The sequence below is a fragment of the Melanerpes formicivorus genome, unplaced genomic scaffold, assembly GCF_026170545.1.
Source record: "Melanerpes formicivorus ecotype bairdi unplaced genomic scaffold, bMelFor1.0.p_v2 SCAF_113, whole genome shotgun sequence".
Classification (NCBI taxonomy): Eukaryota; Metazoa; Chordata; class Aves; order Piciformes; family Picidae; genus Melanerpes; species Melanerpes formicivorus.
Window position 1 is genome coordinate 867,310 of NW_027142465.1, and position 20,620 is coordinate 887,929.

The 20,620-nt window shown below is 59.2% G+C and overlaps 1 protein-coding gene across 1 annotated transcript in view; it reads left to right on the forward strand.

Annotated features, from left to right (window-relative positions):
- Positions 1 to 20,620, forward strand: part of MYO1D (myosin ID) — a 236,232-nt gene that overhangs the window by 163,991 nt on the left and 51,621 nt on the right.

A 20,620-nucleotide genomic window follows, 5' to 3' on the forward strand; every position in this document is an offset into this window, starting at 1 on the left:
TCCCTGTGTTGGCAGGGCACAGAGCAGCAGCCTCTCTCTGCATTTTGGGGCTGTGCTGTGGAGCTTTCCCTCTGGCTGTGTTCAGCAGGGCACAGGTGTCTGGGGACAAATAGCACTGGGGATGCAGCTGGAGTGTGTCACAGGGTCCCCTGAATGCTTGGTGCCTCAACCTCTCGCCAGGCAGAGCTGAGGCACAGCCTCTGGTTTCTCAGCTTGCTGCCCTGCTCCCAGCAGCAGCAGATGATTTGTTGCTTGAGCTGTGAGCTGTCAGCTCTGGGCCCTGCCACTTGGCTCTCCTGGAGATCACTCTGCAGAGGCTGCTGTGTGGCTGGGCTGAGCCCTGCACTGATTTTCCTGGATTGAGCTTCTTGTAGCCACAGCTGAACTGGCACTGATCTGTTACAGCCTGGAGCAGCTGGGGACTGCCCAGGCCAGCAGCACAGCACTGACTGTGGTGGCAGCTCTGGTGTGTGGGGTGACCAGACCTTGAGAGCTGCTCCTTTGCTCCTTGAGTGCTGTTCCTCTGCTCCTTCAGAGCTGCTCCCTTGCTCCTTGAGTGCTGTTCCTCTGCTCCTTCAGAGCTGTTCCTCTGCTCCTTCAGGGCTGTTCCCTTGCTCCTTGAGTGCTGTTCCCTTTGCTCCTTGAGTGCTGTTCCTCTGCTCCTTCAGAGCTGCTCCCTTACTCCTTGAGTGCTGTTCCTCTGCTCCTTCAGAACTGTTCCCTTGCTCCTTGAGTGCTGTTCCTCTGCTCCTTCAGAGCTGCTCCCTTACTCCTTGAGTGCTGTTCCTCTGCTCCTCCAGAACTGTTCCCTTGCTCCTTGAGTGCTGCTCCTCTGCTCCTTCAGAACTGTTCCCTTGCTCCTTGAGTGCTGTTCCTTTGCTCCTTCAGAACTGTTCCCTTGCTCCTTGAGTGCTGTTCCTCTGCTCCTTCAGAGCTGTTCCCTTGCCCCTTCAGAGCTGTTCCTTTGCTCCTTCAGAGCTGTTCCCTTGGTCCTTCAGAGCTGTTCCCTTTGCCCCTTCAGGGCTGTTCCCTTGCTCCTTCAGAGCTGTTCCCTTGCTCCTTCAGAGCTGTTCCCTTGCTCCTTCAGGGCTGTTCCCTTGCTCCTTCAGGGCTGTTCCCTTGCTCCTTCAGAGCAGGTTCTCCTCAGGGCTGATGCTGATCAGCATCATGGTCCATTTGTGGCCCAGGCAAAGGAGTCTTTGTGGTGGTTCCTGGAGAACTGCAAGAGGCAGGAGGAGGTGGGGCTGAGCTTGGGTTCCCTGAGGTCCTATTGTCATGAATTCAGGAAGGTTTTGCATCTTCAGCCACTTCACCTTGAGTCCTGTGTCCAGTTCTGGGCTCCTCAGGTTAGGAAAGAGGTTGAGCTGCTGGAAGGTGTCCAGAGAAGGGCAAGAAAGCTGGGGAGGGGTCTGGAGCACAGCCCTGGGAGGAGAGGCTGAGGGAGCTGGGGTTGCTTAGCCTGGAGAAGAGGAGGCTCAGGGGAGACCTTCTTGCTCTCTGCAACTCCCTGCAGGGAGGTTGGAGCCAGGTGGGGCTTGGTCTCTTCTCCCAGGCAAGCAGCCCCAGAACAAGAGGACACAGTCTGAAGCTGTGCCAGGGGAGGTTTAGGCTGGAGATGAGGAGAAAGTTCTTCATAGAGAGAGGAATTGGCCATTGGGATGTGCTGCCCAGGGAGGTGGTGGAGTCCCCATCCCTGGAGGTGTTCAAGAGGGGATTGGATGAGGCACTTGGTGCCATGGTTTAGTTGTCAGGAGGTGTTGGCTGAGAGGTTGGACTGGATGATCTCTGAGGTCTTTTCCAACCTTACTGATTCTCTGATTCTAAAGCTCAGCACAGCTGCTGAAATGGGAGGGCTGCTCTGCAAGCTCCTTTGTGTTTTGCCCCCCAACATCTAACACAGGTTCCTGGCTGAGCAGGAAGGTGCAGGAACAGCTCCTGGCGCCATGGTTGAGTTGCTCAGATGGTGTTGGGTGAGAGGTTGGACTTGATGATCTCAAAGGTCTTTTCCAACCTGGTTCATTCCCCTCTCCTCTCCTCTCCTCTCCGAACCTCTCCTCTCCCTCTCCCTCTCCCTCCTCTCCTCTCCTCTCCTCTCCTCTCCTCTCCTCTCCTCTCCTCTCCTCTCCTCTCCTCTCCTCTCCTCTCCTCTCCTCTCCTCTCCTCTCCCTCTCCTCTCCCTCTCCTCTCCTCTCCTCTCCTCTCCTCTCCTCTCCTCTCCTCTCCTCTCCTCTCCTCTCCTCTCCTCTCCTCTCCTCTCCTCTCCCTCTCCCTCTCCTCTCCTCTCCTCTCCTCTCCTCTCCTCTCCTCTCCTCTCCTCTCCTCTCCTCTCCTCTCCTCTCCTCTCCCTCTCCCTCTCCCTCTCCCTCTCCTCTCCTCTCCTCTCCTCTCCTCTCCTCTCCTCTCCTCTCCTCTCCTCTCCTCTCCTCTCCTCTCCTCTCCTCTCCTCTCCTCTCCTCTCCTCTCCTCTCCTCTCCTCTCCTCCATCCTCCATGCCCTGGTTTCCCTCTTCCCAGCACCAGCTGTACATCCAAACAGGAAATCTTGATGGCTTCAGCCACTTTCCACCTTCTAAGAGCCAGGATGAATGGGATTAGCTGACCCCTGGCTCCAGAGGCACTCAGGGAATTCCCCATTAAAGGGGATTAGCCAAAGGCCTGCCTGTGCCTCGTGGCAAGAGTCAGCTTTCTGTGTCCTGCCTGGCAGAAGTGGCTGCTGGGAGGGGAAAGTGGCTCCAGCAGTCAAATCCTCAGCCTGAAAGTTCAATTGCTGGGTGACCTTCTAATGGGACTTCAGAGCTCTGCCCCACCTGGGACCTGGGGAGCAGCTTCCTTGGCTTACAGGGAGGTCACTTAACTCCTCTCTGAGCATACAGAGCCATTCCCAGCTGGCTCAACACCAGGCCTGAAAGCTCTCTGTGAGGCTTTAGCACAGCTGAGGTTGCACAGCTCCACTCAGCCATGGTTAATGATACTCAGCTGCCTCAAGTCTCTCCTCTGAGGAGAGGCTCAGAGCCCTGGGGCTGTTTAGTCTGGAGAGGAGGAGGCCTGGAGGGGATCTGATCAATGTCTATCAATAGCTGAGGGGAGGCTGCCAGGATGCAGGAGCCAGGCTCTGCTCAGTGGTGCCCAGTGATGGGACAAGGACCAACAGAGACAAGCTGGAACCCAGGAGGTTCCATCTCAACAGGAGGAGAAACTTCTTTGGAGTGAGGGTGCTGAGCCCTGGAGCAGGCTGCCCAGAGAGGCTGTGGAGTCTTCCAGGCCCCATCTGGCTGTGTTCCTGTGTGCCCTGCCCTGGGTGATCCTGCTTTGGCAGGGGGGCTGGACTGGATCACCTCAGAGGTCCCTTCCTACCCCTTCCACCTGGGATTCTGTGATGCTTGTGCAGTAAAACCCTGCAGGGTTCTGTGTTGTCCTGTCCTGGTGTGGGGGAAAGAAGAGGAGGAGGCTGGTGGTGATATCTGAGGGTGGTGGCACACTGAGGGTGCCTGAACCTTCTAGCTCAGAGGCTTTGCTTCAGCTGGGATTATTTATCCCCAGTCTTTGAACTGGGAACTTCAGTGCTGACCCATCTGGCACTGGGGGTTTGGGGCATTTTCAGCAAGAAGGACACTCAGAGAGAGCTCAGAGACAGTGTCTATGATCAGGTGACTGTCTGGTGGCTGTGGGGCAGGCTGTGGATGTGGTCTGCCTGCACCTCAGCAAGGCCTTTGCCACCATCCCCCACAGCAAACTGCTGGCCAAGCTGTCAGCCCCTGGCTGGGACAGCAGCTCTCTGAGCTGGGTGAGGAACTGGCTGGAGGCTGAGCCCAGAGAGTGGTGGTGAATGGTGCCACAGCCAGCTGGCAGCCAGGCACCAGTGGTGTGCCCCAGGGATCAGTGCTGGGCCCTGTGCTCTTTAACATCTTCATTGATGATCTGGATGAGGGCATTGAGTCAGACATCAGCAAGTTTGCAGATGACACCAAGCTGGGAGCAGATGTTGGTCAGTGAGAGGGCAGAAGGGCTCTGCAGAGGGACCTGGACAGGCTGGACAGATGGGCAGAGGCCAACAGGATGGCATTCAACAAGTCCAAGTGCCAGGGGCTGCACTTTGGCCACAGCAACCCCCAGGCAGAGCTACAGGCTGGGGGCAGAGTGGCTGAGAGCTGCCAAACAGAGAGGGACCTGGGGGTGCTGATTGACAGCTGCCTGAACATGAGCCAGCAGTGTGCCCAGGGGTCCAAGAAGGCCAAGGGCATCCTGGCCTGCAGCAGGAAGAGTGTGGCCAGCAGGAGCAGGGAAGTCCTTGTGCCCTGTGCTCAGCACTGCTGAGGCCACACCTTGAGTCCTGTGTCCAGTTCTGGGCTCCTCAGGTCAGGAAAGAGGTTGAGCTGCTGGAAGGTGTCCAGAGAAGGGCAAGAAAGCTGGGGAGGGGTCTGGAGCACAGCCCTGGGAGGAGAGGCTGAGGGAGCTGGGGTTGCTTAGCCTGGAGAAGAGGAGGCTCAGGGGAGACCTTCTTGCTCTCTGCAACTCCCTGCAGGGAGGTTGGAGCCAGGTGGGGGTTGGTCTCTTCTCCCAGGCAAGCAGCAGCAGAACAAGAGGACACAGTCTCAAGCTGTGCCAGGGGAGGTTTAGGCTGGAGGTGAGGAGAAAGTTCTTCATAGAGAGAGAGATTTGCCACTGGGATGTGCTGCCCAGGGAGGTGGTGGAGTCCCCATCCCTGGAGGTGTTTAGGAAGAGCCTGGCTGAGGCCCTTGGTGCCATGGTTGGGTTGATCAGATGGTGCTGGGTGAGAGGTTGGACTGGATGATCTCTGAGGCCTTTTCCCACCTGGTTGATTCTGTTTAGTGTGGAACTGGAAGGATTCTCTGTGGTCTGTGGGGAAAACAAAGACTTAGCATTGAGGCTGTCAGGAGCTGTGATGTTTGTTTTACAGTGGCCTGGAATAGCAACTTCAAACCCATCCTCCTCCTCCTCCTCCTCCTCACCAAGGTGTTTCAGAAGCCATCACACTTCCAAGCAGGAACATTTCATCTTGCAGAGCACTTAACATTCTCTGTGCCCTTTGCTGAGGCTCTGTGCAGCTCCCTCCTGTCCTTGAGCAGTGTGTGAGCAGAAGATGAAGCAGTGAGAGCAGCCACACCTCAGTGCTGCCAGGGAGCAGCTCCCACACTGCCTCTGCCAGCTGAGCTGCCCCTTGGCTGCTGCCACTCTCTCCAGGACAAGGACTGCTGGGGGACTGCCACACCTCAGGCAGCTCAGTAAGGCCAAGTGCAGGGTCCTGCATCTGGGGAGGCACAGCAGCAGGCACCAGGGCAGAGCAGAGGCTGCACTGCTGCAGAGCAGCTCCAGGGAGAGAGACCTTGGAGTGCTGCTGGGCAGCAAGGTCTGCATGGGACAGCAATGTGCCCTGGCGGCCAAGAGAGCCAAGGGGGTCCTGGGGTGCAGCAAAAGAAGTGTGGCCAGCAGGGCTGGGGAGGTTCTGCTCCCCCTCTGCTCTGCCCTGCTGAGGCCACAGCTGCAATCCTGTGTCAAGTGCTGGGCTTCCCAGTTCCAGAGAGACAGAGACCTGCTGGGGAGAGCCCAAGGGAGAGCCAGGAGGATGATAGAATCATAGAATCATCCAGGTTGGAAAAGACCTCAGAGATCATCTAGTCCAACCTGTTACTTAATACCCAACACCTCCTGACAGCTAACCCATGGCTCCAAGTGCCACAGCCAAGCCTTTCCTGAACACCTCCAGGGGTGGGGACTCCATCACCTCCCTGGGCAGCACATCCCATGGCCAATCTCTCTTGCTGGGAAGAACTTTCTCCTCACCTCCAGCCTGAACCTCCCCTGGCACAGCTTGAGACTGTGTCCTCTTGTTCTGATGCTGCTTGCCTGGCAGAAGAGCCCAACCCCCACCTGGCTCCAACCTCCCTGCAGGGAGTTGCAGAGAGCAAGAAGGTCTCCCCTGAGCCTCCTCTTCTGCAGGCTAAGCAACCCCAGCTCCCTCAGCCTCTCCTCACAGGGCTGTGCCCCAGACCCCTCCCCAGCCTCGTTGCCCTTAGGGGCAATGCTTAGGGGACTTGAGCATCTCCCCTGTGGAGAGAGGCTGAGAGCCCTGGGGCTGTTTAGTCTGGAGAGGAGAAGGCTGAGAGAGGATCTGATCAATGGCTATCAATATCTGAGGGCTGGGGGGCAGGGGAGGGGGCCAAGCTCTATTGGGTGGTGCACAGCAATAAGCCAAGGAGCAGTGGGTGCAAACTGGAACATAAAAGGTTCCACCTCGATGTGAGGAGAAGCTTCTTTGGTGTGAGGACTGACAGAGGCCTGGAGCAGGCTGCCCAGAGAGGTTGTGGAGTCTTCTCTGGAGACTTCCATGACCCAGCTGGATGTGTTCTGTGTGCCCTGCCCTGGGTGATGCTGCTCTGGCAGGGGGTTGGGCTGGAGGTTCTCTGGAGGTCCCTTCCAACCTCTAATGTACTCTGATGCTGTGATACTGAAGTGGGGGAGTTTCACCTCACACAAATGTTTCCTGTGGGCTCCCAGCTCCCTTCAGTGTGCTCATGGTCACCTCTCTACTCCAAAGCAGCCTTGCAGTGCTTCAAGGGCCCAGCAGAGAGCTGGGGACAGAGCTTTGAGCAGGGCCTGATGGGACAGGCCAAGGGGGGATAGTTGGAAAGGGCAAGAGAGAGCTTGAGAGTGGGGAGAAGGAGAAATGTTTGGCAGTGAGGGTGGGGAGAGCCTGGCCCAGGCTGCCCAGAGAGCTGGGAGCTGCCCCATGCCTGGCAGCAGTGCAGGGGAGGTTGGTTGGGGCTGTGAGCAGCCTGCCCTGGCTGGGGCTGTCCCTGGGGGCTGCAGGGGGGTGGACAAATGACCTTTCCATGTCCCTTCCCACCCAAACCAGTCTGGGATTCCCCTCTGGGTCTGCTCCCACCTTGCTGCTGGGGCCTCAGTTCTGCTCCTCCCCAGCACTGCTCTGCAGTGAGGCTTGGAGTGGCTGACAGCAGAGGAGAACAGGAGGGGGGAAAAGAAGCTCCATGATGATCATATTTACTGCTGACCTACTTAAAATGCTCTCCCCTCACCCTCATTTGCTGTGTGCTGAAGCACTGCCTGGCTCACAGGCTGGCAGGGAGTGCTGGCAGACTGCTAATGAGTGCAGGATGTGGCCCCCTGGCTTCTTCCCTGGCAGCTCCTGCTCAGCCAGGGGGGATCCTTCCACTTCCCTTGATGGGTGGTGCTGGTTTCCCCCCACCCACCCCCACCTCCACCCCCACTGCTGATGTCTCCTTCCCATTTTTGGTGCCCCTGCTCTGCAGCCTTTGTGCTCTGCTGGCAGGAGGGGCTGGGGTCTGGAGAGATCCTCTGAAACCACAGGAAGCCTTCAGCTTCTCCTAGGGGTTGGGGGGGTTATTTTGGAGGCAAATTAGGCTTCTCACATCATCCTGGAGAGCCTGAGCTGTGCTGCCAAAGGCCTCTGTGGAGCATCCTGTGGTGCCAGCAGAGAGGAGTGGTTAGCAGAGGCTTTGGTATCCCAGGATCAGTCAGGGCTGGAAGGGAGCACAAGGATCAGCCAGTTCCAACCCCCCTGCCATGGGCAGGGACACCCCACACTAGATCAGCCTGGCCACAGCCTCAGCCAGCCTGGCTGCAAACACCTCCAGGGCTGGGGCCTCAACCACCTCCCTGCACAACCCATTCCAGGGCTTCACCACTCTCATGGGGAAGAACTTCCTCCTCCCCTCCAGCCTCAATCTCCCCACCTCCAGCTTCATTCCATTCCCCCTAGTCCTAGCACTGCCTGAGAGCCTGAGCAGTCCCTCCCCAGCCTTCTTGGAGCCCCCTGCAGATCCTGGAAGGCCACAATGAGGTCACCTCAGAGCCTTCTCTTCTCCACACTGAACAGCCCCAACTCCTTCAGTCTGTCCTCACAGCAGAGCAGCTCCAGCCCTCTGCTCCTCCTCCTGGCCCTGCTCTGGACACCTTCCAGCACCTCCACATCCCTCTTGCCATAGGGGCTCCAGAGCTGGAGGCAGGACTCCAGGTGGGGTCTCCCCAGAGCTGAGCAGAGGGGGAGAATCCCCTCCCTTGCTGCAGCAGCCCATGGCCAGGCTGGGCTCAGCCACCACCCCCACCCTGCACACCAGCTGGAAGCTGAGCCCAGGCTGCTGCAAGCTGGGCTGCATCCCCAGCTTGGCTTTGCAGAGCTGAGTCCAGCAGCTGGCTTGGGCTTGCCCAGAGCTTGGCCAGGCTGGACTCAGCCTGCCCTGAGCAGGAAGGTCAGCCCTCAGCAGTGCCCAGGGCAGGGGCCAGCAGAGCATTGGGCTCCTCAGCAGTGAGGGTGGGCACTGCAGGTCCTGCCCCCCAGTGCTGGCTCATCCTAGCAGCCATTCCCCAGCCCAGCCCCAGCCCCCAGCCCAGCCTGGCTATTCTTAGCTCTGTCTCCCAGGGAAACGTGGGGCTGGGTGGCTGCTGCAGCCTCAGCTTTGGCAGGGAGGGAGCAGAGATCACTCTGCAAGCTTTGTGAGGATGCCTTGGGTCGGGCACACAGGCTCCAGAGCCTCTGCCCAGCACCAGCCCAGGGGGGAGCTGCTGCCTCCCTGCTCCAGCAGCCCAGCAGGAAAAGCAAGCAGCAGAGCATGGAAAAGCTCTGCTGTGGGAAGCATGGAGAAGGCTGAGAGGGTTGGGGCTGCTCTGCCTGGGGAAGAGAAGGCTGCAGGGAGACCTCAGAGCTGCAGTTCCATATCTGCAGGGGAGCTCTGGCAGCCCAGAAGGCAAATTGCATCCTGGGCATGGCCAGCAGGTGCAGAGAAGGGATTCTGGCCCCTGCTCTGCTCTGCTGAGCCCTCACCTCCACAGCCTCCCTGGGCAGCACATCCCAGTGGCCAACCTCTCTCTCTGGGAAGAATTTCTTCCTCACCTCCAGCCTAAACTACCCCCTGGCACAGCTTGAGACTGTGTCCTCTTGTTCTGCTGCTGCTTGCCTGGGAGAAGAGACCAACCACCACCCTCCCTTCCCTTCCCTTCCCTTCCCTTCCCTTCCCTTCCCTTCCCTTCCCTTCCCTTCCCTTCCCTTCCCTTCCCTTCCCTTCCCTTCCCTTCCCTTCCCTTCCCTTCCCAAACCTTCCCTTCCCAAACCTTCCCTTCCCAAACCTTCCCTTCCCAAACCTTCCCTTCCCTTCCCTTCCCAAACCTTCCCAAACCTTCCCAAACCTTCCCAAACCTTCCCTTCCCAAACCTTCCCTTCCCAAACCTTCCCTTCCCTTCACAAACCTTCCCTCCCCTCCTCTCCTCTCTTCTCCTCTCCCCTCCCCTCCCCTCCCCTCCCAGAGCTGGCCATGAGGGGCAGCCCCCTGTGCTGCCACCCCCTGTGCTGCCATGGCTCAGCTCAGGCCTGGGCTGGGCTTTTGAAGCAGACTGAGCCAGCAGCCAGGAGTGGAATGCCCCTGGTGAAGGGAAGGTGCTGGCTTGTGGTGTGCCAGCAGCCAGCAGGGGCTGGCAGGTGGCCACAGGAGGGGCAGGAGGCTGCCTCCTGCAGGGGTGTGCCTGGGGGTCTCTAAGTTGGCCCTGGAAGGCTGGCTTGCAACCCTCCCCTCCTGCAAACCTGAGCAGGAGAGGTCCCCAGCCTCCTCTGCTGCCCCCCTGGGCCAGGGGAGCTGTGCCCCAAGGGGCTCAGCACCTTGCTGAGGTTGCCCAGCTGCAGCTGCTGGGCTGAGCCCAGCTCAGAGGGGAATTCATTTGCTGTCTGATAAGGAGTTACAAGAAGACTTTGGAATGTTAATGGTCCTCCTGTGCCTCCCTACAGTTCCACCGCTGCTGTACTGTGCAAATGAGGCAGCAGAGAGCAGGAAGGACAAGAGGGAGGAGCAGCTCAGAGCAGGGCAGCAAAACCACCTGGAGGGAGGATGCTCCAAACAGGGAGCTTGGGCTGAGCCAGGCCTGGTAGCTCAGAGGGACTTAAGAGGGACTCCAGTGACTCCAGACTGTCCCCATGGAGCCATTTCAGACTGTGGGGACACAGAACCATGGAATGGTTTGGGTGGGAAGGGACCTGCAGAGCTCATCCAGTGCAGCCCTCTGCAGCCAGCAGGGACAGCCCCAGCCAGGGCAGGCTGCTCACAGCCCTAACCAACCTCCCCTGCACTGCTGCCAGGCATGGGGCAGCTCCCAGCTCTCTGGGCAGCCTGGGCCAGGCTCTCCCCACCCTCACTGCCAAACCTTTCTCCTTCTCTCCACTCTCAAGCTCCCTCTTGCCCTTTCCAACCCTCCCCCCTTGGCCTGTCCCATCAGGCCCTGCTCAAAGCTCTGTCCCCAGCTCTCTGCTGGGCCCTTGAAGCACTGCAAGGCCACCAGAAGCTCTCCCTGGAGCCTTCTCCTCTGCAGGCTGCCCAAGGCCAACTCTCTCAGCCTGGCTCCCAGCAGAGGGCTTCCAGCCCTGCCAGCACTGCTGTGGCCTCCTCTGGCCCTGCTCCCCCAGCTCCCTGTCCGTGCTGAGGGCTCCAGCCTGAATCCCCCTCTTTGAGTTTCAAACCCTCCCCTCTTGTCCTGTCCCAGCAGGACCTGCTCAGAAGCCACAGCCAGGGGGGAGCTCTGCCTGGCCTGAGACCACTGAACCCCAGAGAGGTTTCCTTTTCTCTGCAGCTGGCTTTGCAGTGAGGGCAATGTGGTTGAATTCTTTAAGCAGAGCCAGAGGAAATTGTTAATCAAACACCAACCTCCCACCCCCAGCCCAGAGAGCTGGGAGCTGCCCCATGCCTGGCACCACTGCAGGGGAGGTTGTGTGGGGCTGTGAGCAGCCTGCTGTGGTTGGGGCTGTCCCTGCTGGCTGCAGGGCTTGGACTGGATAAGCTTTAAGGTCCCTTTCCACCCAAACCAGTCTGGGATCCTATGATAATCAGTGACAGTGTGGCCAGCAGGAGCAGGGAAGTCCTTGTGCCCTGTGCTCAGCACTGCTGAGGCCACACCTGGAGTCCTGTGTCCAGCTCTGGGCTCCTCAGGTTAGGAAAGAGGTTGAGCTGCTGGAAGGTGTCCAGAGAAGGGCAAGAAAGCTGGGGAGGGGTCTGGAGCACAGCCCTGGGAGGAGAGGCTGAGGGAGCTGGGGTTGCTTAGCCTGGAGAAGAGGAGGCTCAGGGGAGACCTTCTTGCTCTCTGCAACTCCCTGCAGGGAGGTTGGAGCCAGGTGGGGGTTGGGCTCTTCTGCCAGGCAAGCAGCAGCAGAACAAGAGGACACAGTCTCAAGCTGTGCCAGGGGAGGTTTGGGCTGGAGGTGAGGAAGAAGTTCTTCATAGAAAGAGAGATTGGCCACTGGGATGTGCTGCCCAGGGAGGTGGTGGAGTCCCCATCCCTGGAGGTGTTTAGGAAGAGCCTGGATGAGGCACTTGGTGCCATGGTTGAGTTGATCAGATGGTGCTGGGTGAGAGGTTGGACTGGATGAGCTCTTAAGTCTTTTCCAACCTGGTTAATTCTATTCTATCCTATCCTATTCTATTCTATTCTATTCTATTCTATTCTATTCTATTCTATTCTATTCCATTCCATTCCATTCCACTCTGTTCTGTTCTGTTCTCTTCACTGCTGGCACAGGAGCTGGCTGCTCTTCACTCTGCTTGTCCTCCCCCCCAGCCCTCCAGGCAGGAGGCAGCACCATGCAAGGCCAGGGCAGAGACATCCCTGGGCTTGCTCAACAGCAGCCAGCCCAAGGGAGCTGGAAGGGCTGGGTGGGACTCCTCCTGTGGTGGAGATCCCTGGCAGCCAATTTGTCATTAGGGATCTGCCTGAGTCTGCTGTCTGACCTGGGGGTGGTGTGAGGACAGACAGATGGAAAGGCAGCAAAGGTAACCAGGCTGAAGTCTGCCTTGTCTGGCCAAAGGCAAACCTCCACTTCCTCTTTCCCTCCCAAATGTCCACCACAAGCAGAGAGGGAAAGTTGGGAAGGAAGAGGATAAATGTCACAGCAGCTCTGGGGGGGTTTACCCAGAGGTTATTTGGAACCAGAACCTTCCAGGGGAATGTCCTGAAATTTCCTCTGCACTTCTAAAAGGTCACAGCCTCCCCAAGCAGGCCTTGGTGTGGCCAAATGCCAGCATGCTGGGGCTCGAAGGGACCTCTGGAGATCACAGAATCACAGAGCTGGCAGGGTTGGAAGGGAGCTCAAGGCTCAGCCAGCTCCAACTCCCTGCCATGGGCAGGGACACCTCACACCACAGCAGGTTGCTCACAGCCACCTCCAGCCTGGCTGCAAACACCTCCAGCCAGGAGGCTTCCACCACCTCCCTGGGCAGCCTCTGCCAGGCTCTCACCACCCTCCTGGCCAACAACTTCTTCCTCACAGCCAATCTCCATCTCCCCACTTCTAGTTCTGCTCCATCCCCCCAGTCCTATCCCTCCCTGACACCCTCAAAAGTTCCTCCCCAGCTTTCCTGCAGCCCCCTGCAGATCCTGGAAGGCCACAAGGAGGTCTCCTGGGAGCCTTCTCCTCTCCAGCCTGCACAACCCCAACTCCCTCAGGCTGTGCTCACAGCAGAGCAGCTCCAGCCCTCTGCCCCTCCTCCTGGCCCTGCTCTGGACACCTTCCAGCCCCTCCAGATCCTTCCTGGCACAGAGGCTCCAGAGCTGGCCCCAGGGCTGCAGCTGTGGTCTCAGCAGAGTGGAGCAGAGGGGCAGAATCCCCTCCCTGGCCCTGCTGGCCACACTTCTCTTGCTGCAGCCCAGGCTCTGCTTGGCTCTCTGGGCTGCAAGTGCTCCCTGCTGGCTCCTGCTGAGCTTCTCCTCCCCCAGCACCCCCAAGGCCTTTCCTTTGGGGCTGCTCTCCAGCCAGTCCCTGCCCAGCCTGCATTTGTGCCTGGGATTGCCCTGCCCCAGCTGCAGGACCTTGCCCTTGGTCTTGTTGAACCTCCTGAGGTTGTCCTGGGCCCAGCTCTGCAGCCTGCCCAGGTCCCCCTGGGTGTATCCCTTCCCTCCAGAGATCACCCAGTCCAACCCTCCTGCAAAGCAGGTTGCCCAGGATCAGGTCCAGGTGGGTTTGGAATCTCTCCAGAGAAGGAGATCCTGCAGCTGCCCTGTGAGCACAGCCCATGGGAGCTCTGCAGCGTGCTGTACCCTCACTCCTTGGGGGCAGCCTCCTGGTGAGCTGCTGTGGGTCAGACCTCAGTTCCTGCCTGTTGGAGCTTGGGCTGCTGCATAATCTCCCTCCTTCAAGCACCTCATCACATTTACAGTCACAGAATGGGTTTGGGTTGGAAGGGATCCTGAAGATCATCCAGTTCCAGCCCCCTGCCATGGGCAGGGACACCTCCCACCAGCACAGCTTGCTCAAGGCCTCATCCAGCCTGGCTGCAAACACCTCCAGGCAGGAGGCAGCCACAGCCTCCCTGGGCAACCTGTGCCAGAGTCTCCCCAGCCTCACTCTCAACAATTCCTTCCTCATCTCCAGTCTCAGTCTCTCCTCTCCCAGCTCAAAGCCATTGTTCCTCATCCTGTCCCTCCCAGCCCTTGTCCCAAGTCCCTCCCCAGCTCTCCTGGAGCCCTTCAGGTACTGCAAGGCTGCTCTGAGGTCTGCCTGGAGCCTTCTCCTCTCCAGGCTGAACAGCCCCAGCTCTCCCAGCCTGTCCCCACAGGGGAGGTTCTTCAGTCCTCTGATCCTCTTTGTGGCCTGCTCTGGAGCCTCTCCACCCCTTCCATGTCCTTCAGCCCAGGCAGCTTTTCCTCATTTCTCTGAGCAGTGGACCTGGGGATGGGATTTCAGATGACTTAGCAGGTCTGAGCCTCAGGGGGAGATGGAGGGCTGAAGCTTTGTGGAGTGGAATGACCTTGCTGTGCTGAGGACAGCATCTCCCTCTCTGACTGCTTGGTGCCCTTTATGTGTGAGGACATCCCACTGCCCTCCCCGTGCCAGCAGGCTGTGCCAGTCCAGCTGTGTCTGCAAACCCAGAGTCATTTCAGCCCTTTGTGCCTCTCCCCACCCCTCGCTGGCTGCTGCTCCTGGGCAGGTTTGGCTTTGGGCTCAGCCTCCCTGCTCTGGGTTAGACAAACAGGTGTCATTGAAATGGGTTCCTCTGTGTCTAGACAGGCTGGGAATGCAGGTGGCTTCCATCTGGAGCCAGGCAGGGAAGGATCCCCAGCGTGGCTCTGCTGGGGGTGCCGCCTGGTGCTGCCTCAGCGAGGCGGCGTCCTGCTTCCCCCAGACGCTGCTGAAAGAGCCTTTGTTGGGTCGTTTCATCTGCAGCCCTGTCATCCTCCTTGTTTCACTTCCAGCATGCCTCAGAACTGCTTTTTCAAGGTACTTGCCCAGCTGGAATATCCCTAAAGCTGCATCAAGTCCCCAGTCACGTCTGCCCGGGTTCCCCCCGGGCGCAGCGCAGCCCGGTGCCCAGGCAGGGGCTGGCAGAGTGCTTAAGCAGAGGGAAGAAGCCAAGGGAGAGGTGGGGAGGGAGGAAATGAAGGTGAGGAAAGAAGCAAATGAGATCCCTGACATGGAGCTGCCTTCTCTCCAGCCTCTGAGGCTAATGAGGTCGATGGCTTTGGCTGTGTCAGCTGAAATGCCTCTTGCTGGCCTCTCACGCTGTTGTGACTCTGCTGCTGGTGGCAGGGGCTGGGAAGAGCTGGAGCTGGCTTCAGCCCACAGCTACCTGCCTGTGGTTGTGCAGAGCAGCTCTGCTGGCTTTTCCAAGTCATGAATATCAAAAAGGGAGATAGAAGGGGGCAGGTTCTGCAAAGTACTTGAAATGCAACAGGCTTCATCCAGCCACATTCTCCCCCCGTGCCCCCATCTCACTGTCAGCCCCAGGACAGCAGCCCTTTGCCACATGGAGTGAGCCACAGGAGGAGAGCAGACCAGGTGCTGCTGGCCTCTCTTGGGCTTGAACACCAATGTCTGATTGCCCCCTCCCTGGAGGGGTTCAAGGCCAGGTTGAGCAACAGGGCTCAACAGGGTCTTGAGAGGGCCTTGAGCAACCTGCTCTGGTGGGGAGGGGGAGAGTGTTGGGCGTGATGATCTCTGGAGGTCCCTTCCAACCCAAACCATTCTGTGGGAGGTGTCCCTGCTCCTGGCAGGGAGGTTGGAACTAGATGACTTTTAAGGTCCCTTCCAACCCAAACCATTCTGTGATTGTGTGGTCAGGTGGGAGATCACAGAGTCTCACAGTATCGCTAAGGTTGGAAGAGACCTCGAGGATCATGGAGTCCAAGCTGCCACCCAACACCTCCTGCCTAAACCATGGCTCCAAGTGCCACATCCAATCCCCTCTTGAACACCTCCAGGGATGGGGACTCCACCACCTCCCTGGGCAGCACATCCCAAGGGGTAACAACTCTCTCAGGAGGATGACAGAATCCTAGAATCAACCAGGTTAGAAAAGACCTCAGAGATTATCAAGTCCAACCTATTACTTAATACCTAACACCTCCTGACAGCTAAACCATGGCACCAAGTGCCACATCCAATCCTCTCTTGAACACCTCCAGGGATGGGGACTCCACCACCTCCCTGGGCAGCACATTCCAATAGCTAACGACTCTCTCTGGGAAGAACTTTCTCCTCACCTCCAGCTTAAACCTCCCCTGGCACAGCTTGAGACTGTGTCCTCTTGTTCTGATGCTGCTTGCCTGGCAGAAGAGCCCAACCCCCACCTGGCTCCAACCTCCCTGCAGGGAGTTGCAGAGAGCAAGAAGGTCTCCCCTGAGCCTCCTCTTCTGCAGGCTAAGCAACCCCAGCTCCCTCAGCCTCTCCTCCCAGGGCTGTGCTCCAGACCCCTCCCCAGCTTTCTTGCCCTTCTCTGGACACCTTCCAGCAGCTCAACCTCTTTCCTGACCTGAGGAGCCCAGAACTGGACACAGGACTCCAGGTGTGGCCTCAGCAGTGCTGAGCACAGGGCACAAGGACTTCCCTGCTCCTGCTGGCCACACTCTTCCTGCTGCAGGCCAGGATGCCCTTGGCCTTCTTGACCCCTGGGCACACTGCTGGCTCATGTTCAGCCAGCTGTCAATCAGCACCCCCAGGTCCCTCTCTGCCTGGCTGCTCTCAGCCACTCTGCCCCCAGCCTGTAGCACTGCCTGGGGTTGTTGTGGCCACTGTGCAGCACCTGGCATGTCTCTGCTCATGGCAGGGAGGTTGGGACTTGAGGATTTTGAAGGTCCCTTCCAACCCAAACCATTCCCTGAGCCTCTGGCTCTCTTCCTAAGCTGCAGGGCAGTGTCACCACCAGCTTGGGGGCCTGCTCCTCTGTGTTGCCCAGTTGGATGGGTAAGAAGTGGGCACAAGGGCAACTTCCTAATGGTGAAATACACTGAACAGGAGGAACTCTATTCCCAGTCGTGGTGTGTCCTGGCTGTGGCTTGCAGTGCTTGCTCTGAGACCTGGAGCTGTAGGGCCAGTTCTTACATTTAGTCAGGAGAGACTTTTAAATGCTCTTCAAGGTCCCTTCCAACCCAATCCATTCTGGGCATCTGCTTTGCTGTGCCCTAAAACTACCACAGCTGCTGAGCCTACCCTGTGGTGTCAGTGAGGATTATGGAGGAGCAGCAAACCTGTGAATTAAATGGAGGGAAGAGGAGGAGAAGCAGAGGACAGTGCCTGGAGCACAGGGGTGGTGCAGAGTGGGCTCAGTGCTGCTGAGGTTCTGCTTCACTCACCCACAGGTAGGCTGGGAAAGCCCAGCATCAGCAGCTCCTCTCTTTCCAGGCTCCCCCAGGACTCTCCTCCCTTTTGGCATCCCTGGGAGGTCGTTTGCCGAGGCTGCCGTGCCTGCACCTCCTGCCCGAGTTCAAAGGAATTGGGTTAATGAGCAGAAGGCAGCGAGCAGAACGTCAGCCATCCAATTACGGAGGCGTTGTTTGCTGCCTCCTGCACTCCCCACTCCAGCCCCCTTTGATCCCTGCCATGCAGGCAATGAAATGCAGCAGCCACAAACGCGGCAGCAACGGCGGCGACCTCGGCAGCTAAATTTATTCCTTCCCTTTCATATAACGTGGTCCTCAGACGAGGCTGGCAACAATGAGAACGAGGAGGGAGGGGCGGGAGGGGAACCCAAAATTAGTGGAAAGCCTTTTGTCTGGGGAAGCAAAATGGCTGTGGAGAGAGGCTGCCATCTCCTCCAGTCCTGGGGCTCTTCAGCAGGCTCGGAAAAGCCAGCAGCAGGCTCGGAAAAGCCAGCAGCAGGCTCGGAAAAGCCAGCAGCAGGCTCGGAAAAGCCAGCAGCAGGCTCGGAAAAGCCAGCAGCAGGCTCGGAAAAGCCAGCAGCAGGCTCGGAAAAGCCAGCAGCAGGCTCGGAAAAGCCAGCAGCAGGCTCGGCGAGGGGAGCAGGGGCTCGGCAGAGCTGCTGGGGGTGGCCAGATCAGGGCTAATTGTCATTGACAGCTCCAGGAGCGGCTCCTGAGCCGCGGCTCACACAAGATGCTGCCTTTGTCTGGGCGAGCAGCAGCAGGGCAGCGGCGGCAGGGCGCTGCTGGTGGATAGGCAAGGCTGGGAAAGGAGCTGCTCGCTGCCGCTGCACGGCCAGGGCGACGGCACAGGGCCCTGGAGCAGGAAGGGGATGCTCTCCCTCCCCCCGTCTGCTGCCGGAATAGCAGGCACGGCAAGTGCGGAGCTGCCCCCGAATCGATCCTTTGCTTTCAGGCTGGTTAAATATTCATGTGACGAGAATCCTCTGCCAGGAACTGGGGGAGAGGCACAGCTACACCGGGGACTTCCATCCAGGTCAGCAGCAGCATCCCCCCAGCAAAGTGCCCCGCGGCGGTTCTGCCCGGGGCTGCCAGCAAGCCTCCGCTGCGGGGTCGGCCCCGGGAGCGTTCAGCCGAGCGGTGCCAAAGCCGCCGGGGGGCGGCGGGCGGCGGCTGCGCCTCTGCCCCGGCTGCCAGGCTGCCGTGCTCGGCTCGCCAGGGGCTTGCACAGCCTGCAGAAGGCAGCAGGTTAAAGCTGTGCCACGTCAGATAGTGAAGATTGGCTTCTACAGGGAAGCAGCGGATGAGCTGCCGGTGGGGAGCTCGCACCTGAGCTGCTGGCAGCGGCCGCAGCCGGCGCTGGGCTCTGCTCCGAGCGGGTCAGCTGAGCTCCAGAGAGCAGGAATGAGAGGTCAAGGTCTGACCGAAAGTGAGAACTCTGAGTGAGGGCACCTTAATTGCAGCTCCTGGCTTCATCACTCCTTTTTAGCTTCGTGAAAAGTACTGGGGGAGCGCATCCTGTGCGTGCTGGGGGAGCAGCTTTCGGCAGGGGTGGTTTGTTCCGTCCTGTCCTGCGCTGCTGTGACTCAGCTGCTGCTGGAGCACACGGGCAGGGATGAGCCAGCAGAGAGGCTGCTTCCTGGGGGGGGGCTGGCGGGGGCGGGGGTGCTGCATCTCCCATTTTTAGCTCATGCAAATGCTCCACTTCCCCCTCGCATGGCAGCGGTGACTGCGCCGCTCCCTGCGCCGGGGATGCTCCTCTGCCAAAGCCTCCTGATCCGCTCAGCGAGATGCTGGCAGTGACTGCGGCACTCCCCACGGGCAGGAGCTTCACCTGTGGAGTGGCATCGCAGGGCATGCATGTGAGGGCACCGGGCACAGCCTTAACAGACCCTGCGCAGGGGGTCTGCCCTCTTTCAGGCTGAATCATCTTGTGCTGCCCTGATTCAGCTCAGCACGGGCTGTGCAGACCTGCAAGGAGCTGCTGTCACCCTGCCTGCAGCCTGCCCACTCTGCCTGCACCCTGCCCACCCCTCCTGCAGCCTGCCTGTCCTCCCTGCAGCCTGCCCACCCTGCCCACAGCCTGCTCACCCCTTCTGCAGCCTGCCCACCCTGCCCACCCTGCCTACAGCCTGCCCACCCTGCCCACAGCCTGCCCACCCTGCCCACTCTGCCTGCACCCTGCCCACCCCTCCTGCAGCCTGCCTGTCCTCCCTGCAGCCTGCCCACCCTGCCCACAGCCTGCTCACCCCTCCTGCAGCCTGCACAGCCTGCCCACCCTGCCCACCCTGCCCACCCTGCCCACAGCCTGCCCACCCTGCCCACCCTGCCCACAGCCTGCCCACAGCCTGCCCACTCTGCCTGCACCCTGCCCACCCCTCCTGCAGCCTGCCTGTCCTCCCTGCAGCCTGCCCACCCTGCCAGTCTCTGCAGCAGAAGCTGGCAGCCTCTGTGCCCTCTGCTCCCAGGCAGTTGGTATGGCCACTGCATCCCACTGCAGCTGAGCCCAGCTTAATTGAGCTGAGTGTGAATTAAGGCTGAGCCTTTAGGCTGAACACAAACCCAAGCTGTGGGCTGGGGTGGGGGACTAAACCCCTGCAAGCTGTGAGCCATTTTTAGTCAGTTTGATGAACTCAGCCCTCCCAGGGCTGTGCTCCCTGCCAGTTAAACCTTGGCAAGGCAGCTTTGTCCCAGCTGGGTTGGGTGGCTGCTGCCTGCCAGCATCAGGAGCGATCTCCATCTCCATGACCCACCCCAGGAGGGGAGCAGCCCACCCCCCTCTCCCCCCAGCAGCACCCACATGGCTGAGGGCAAGGCCAAGGAGAAGTGATGCCCTGCAAGGCGCTCCTGCCTTCAGCCAGAGCAGCTTTTGGGTCAGGACCGGAGCTGAGCCTGCGAGGAAGGGAGACAGGGAGGGGAACAGGGCAGGGGGATGCCCAGGCTGGCAGGGCAGATGTGCAGGGGGCTCTCTGATGAAGAGGAGGGCAAGATGGTGATCCTTGGGGCTGGGGGTGTGTGGCACAGGGCTTGACTGGGGGTGACAGCCCCTTTGGGACCAGCGAGGTGCCCGGAGCAGGGCAGGGTTACCATGGCTACAGCAGCAGCAGCCCGGCCACTTGCTGCCCCACTGGGCTGCTGGTTTAACAAGGTCATTACCAGAGCCTTAATAATAATAGTCATAATAGTCATAATGATGATATAAAGGAGGAAAAGAAGGAGAATTGAATGAAATCACAATCACCATCATCATCATCCTCACCCTATAACAACAACAGTAATGTGCAAACAGCTGGATGGTGCTGGGTCTCACAAAGCCTCTGAAGGAGCCAAGGGGTCACTGCTGCCCCTTTCTCCATGAGGAAGCCACTTGGATTTCCCAGAGCAGGGAGGGAGAGGAGGAGGAGGGCTGTGGAGGTAACCTGCCTGTGCCCCCGTGGGCTGGGAGGGAGGGAGTTTTCTCTTATTTTTAGCCCTGTGTGCTTCAGCTCAGTGTGTGCTGGGTAGAAGCCCTCAACATGAACATTACTCAGTGCTCTGACAACTCCCCCTCACCATGTGCAGCTGCAGTGAGATGATGAAGGCTCTTCAGACCCTCCAGAGCTGGGGGAAACAGCAGCACAAAGCCTGCTCCTGGCTGTTTGGGTGCTGCTCTCGCAGGGATTTGGCAGCAGCAGGCAGCTTGCTTCTCAAACCAGAGCCAAGCTTTGGCCAGGGCTGGGAGTCTGTCAAGCCCTGAGAGATGTGCTGGGACAAGAGGCAATGGCTTTGAGCTGGGAGAGGGCAGATTGAGACAGGAGATGAGGAAGACATCCTTGAGAGTGAGGGTGAGGAGACTCTGGCACAGGCTGCCCAGGGAGGCTGTGGATGATCCCTCCCTGGAGGTGGTGAAGGCCAGGCTGGATGAGGCCCTGAGCAAGCTGGGCTGGTGGGAGGTGTCCCAGCCCATGGCAGGGGTTAGACATCGATGATCTTTGAGGTCCCTTCCAGCCCAACCC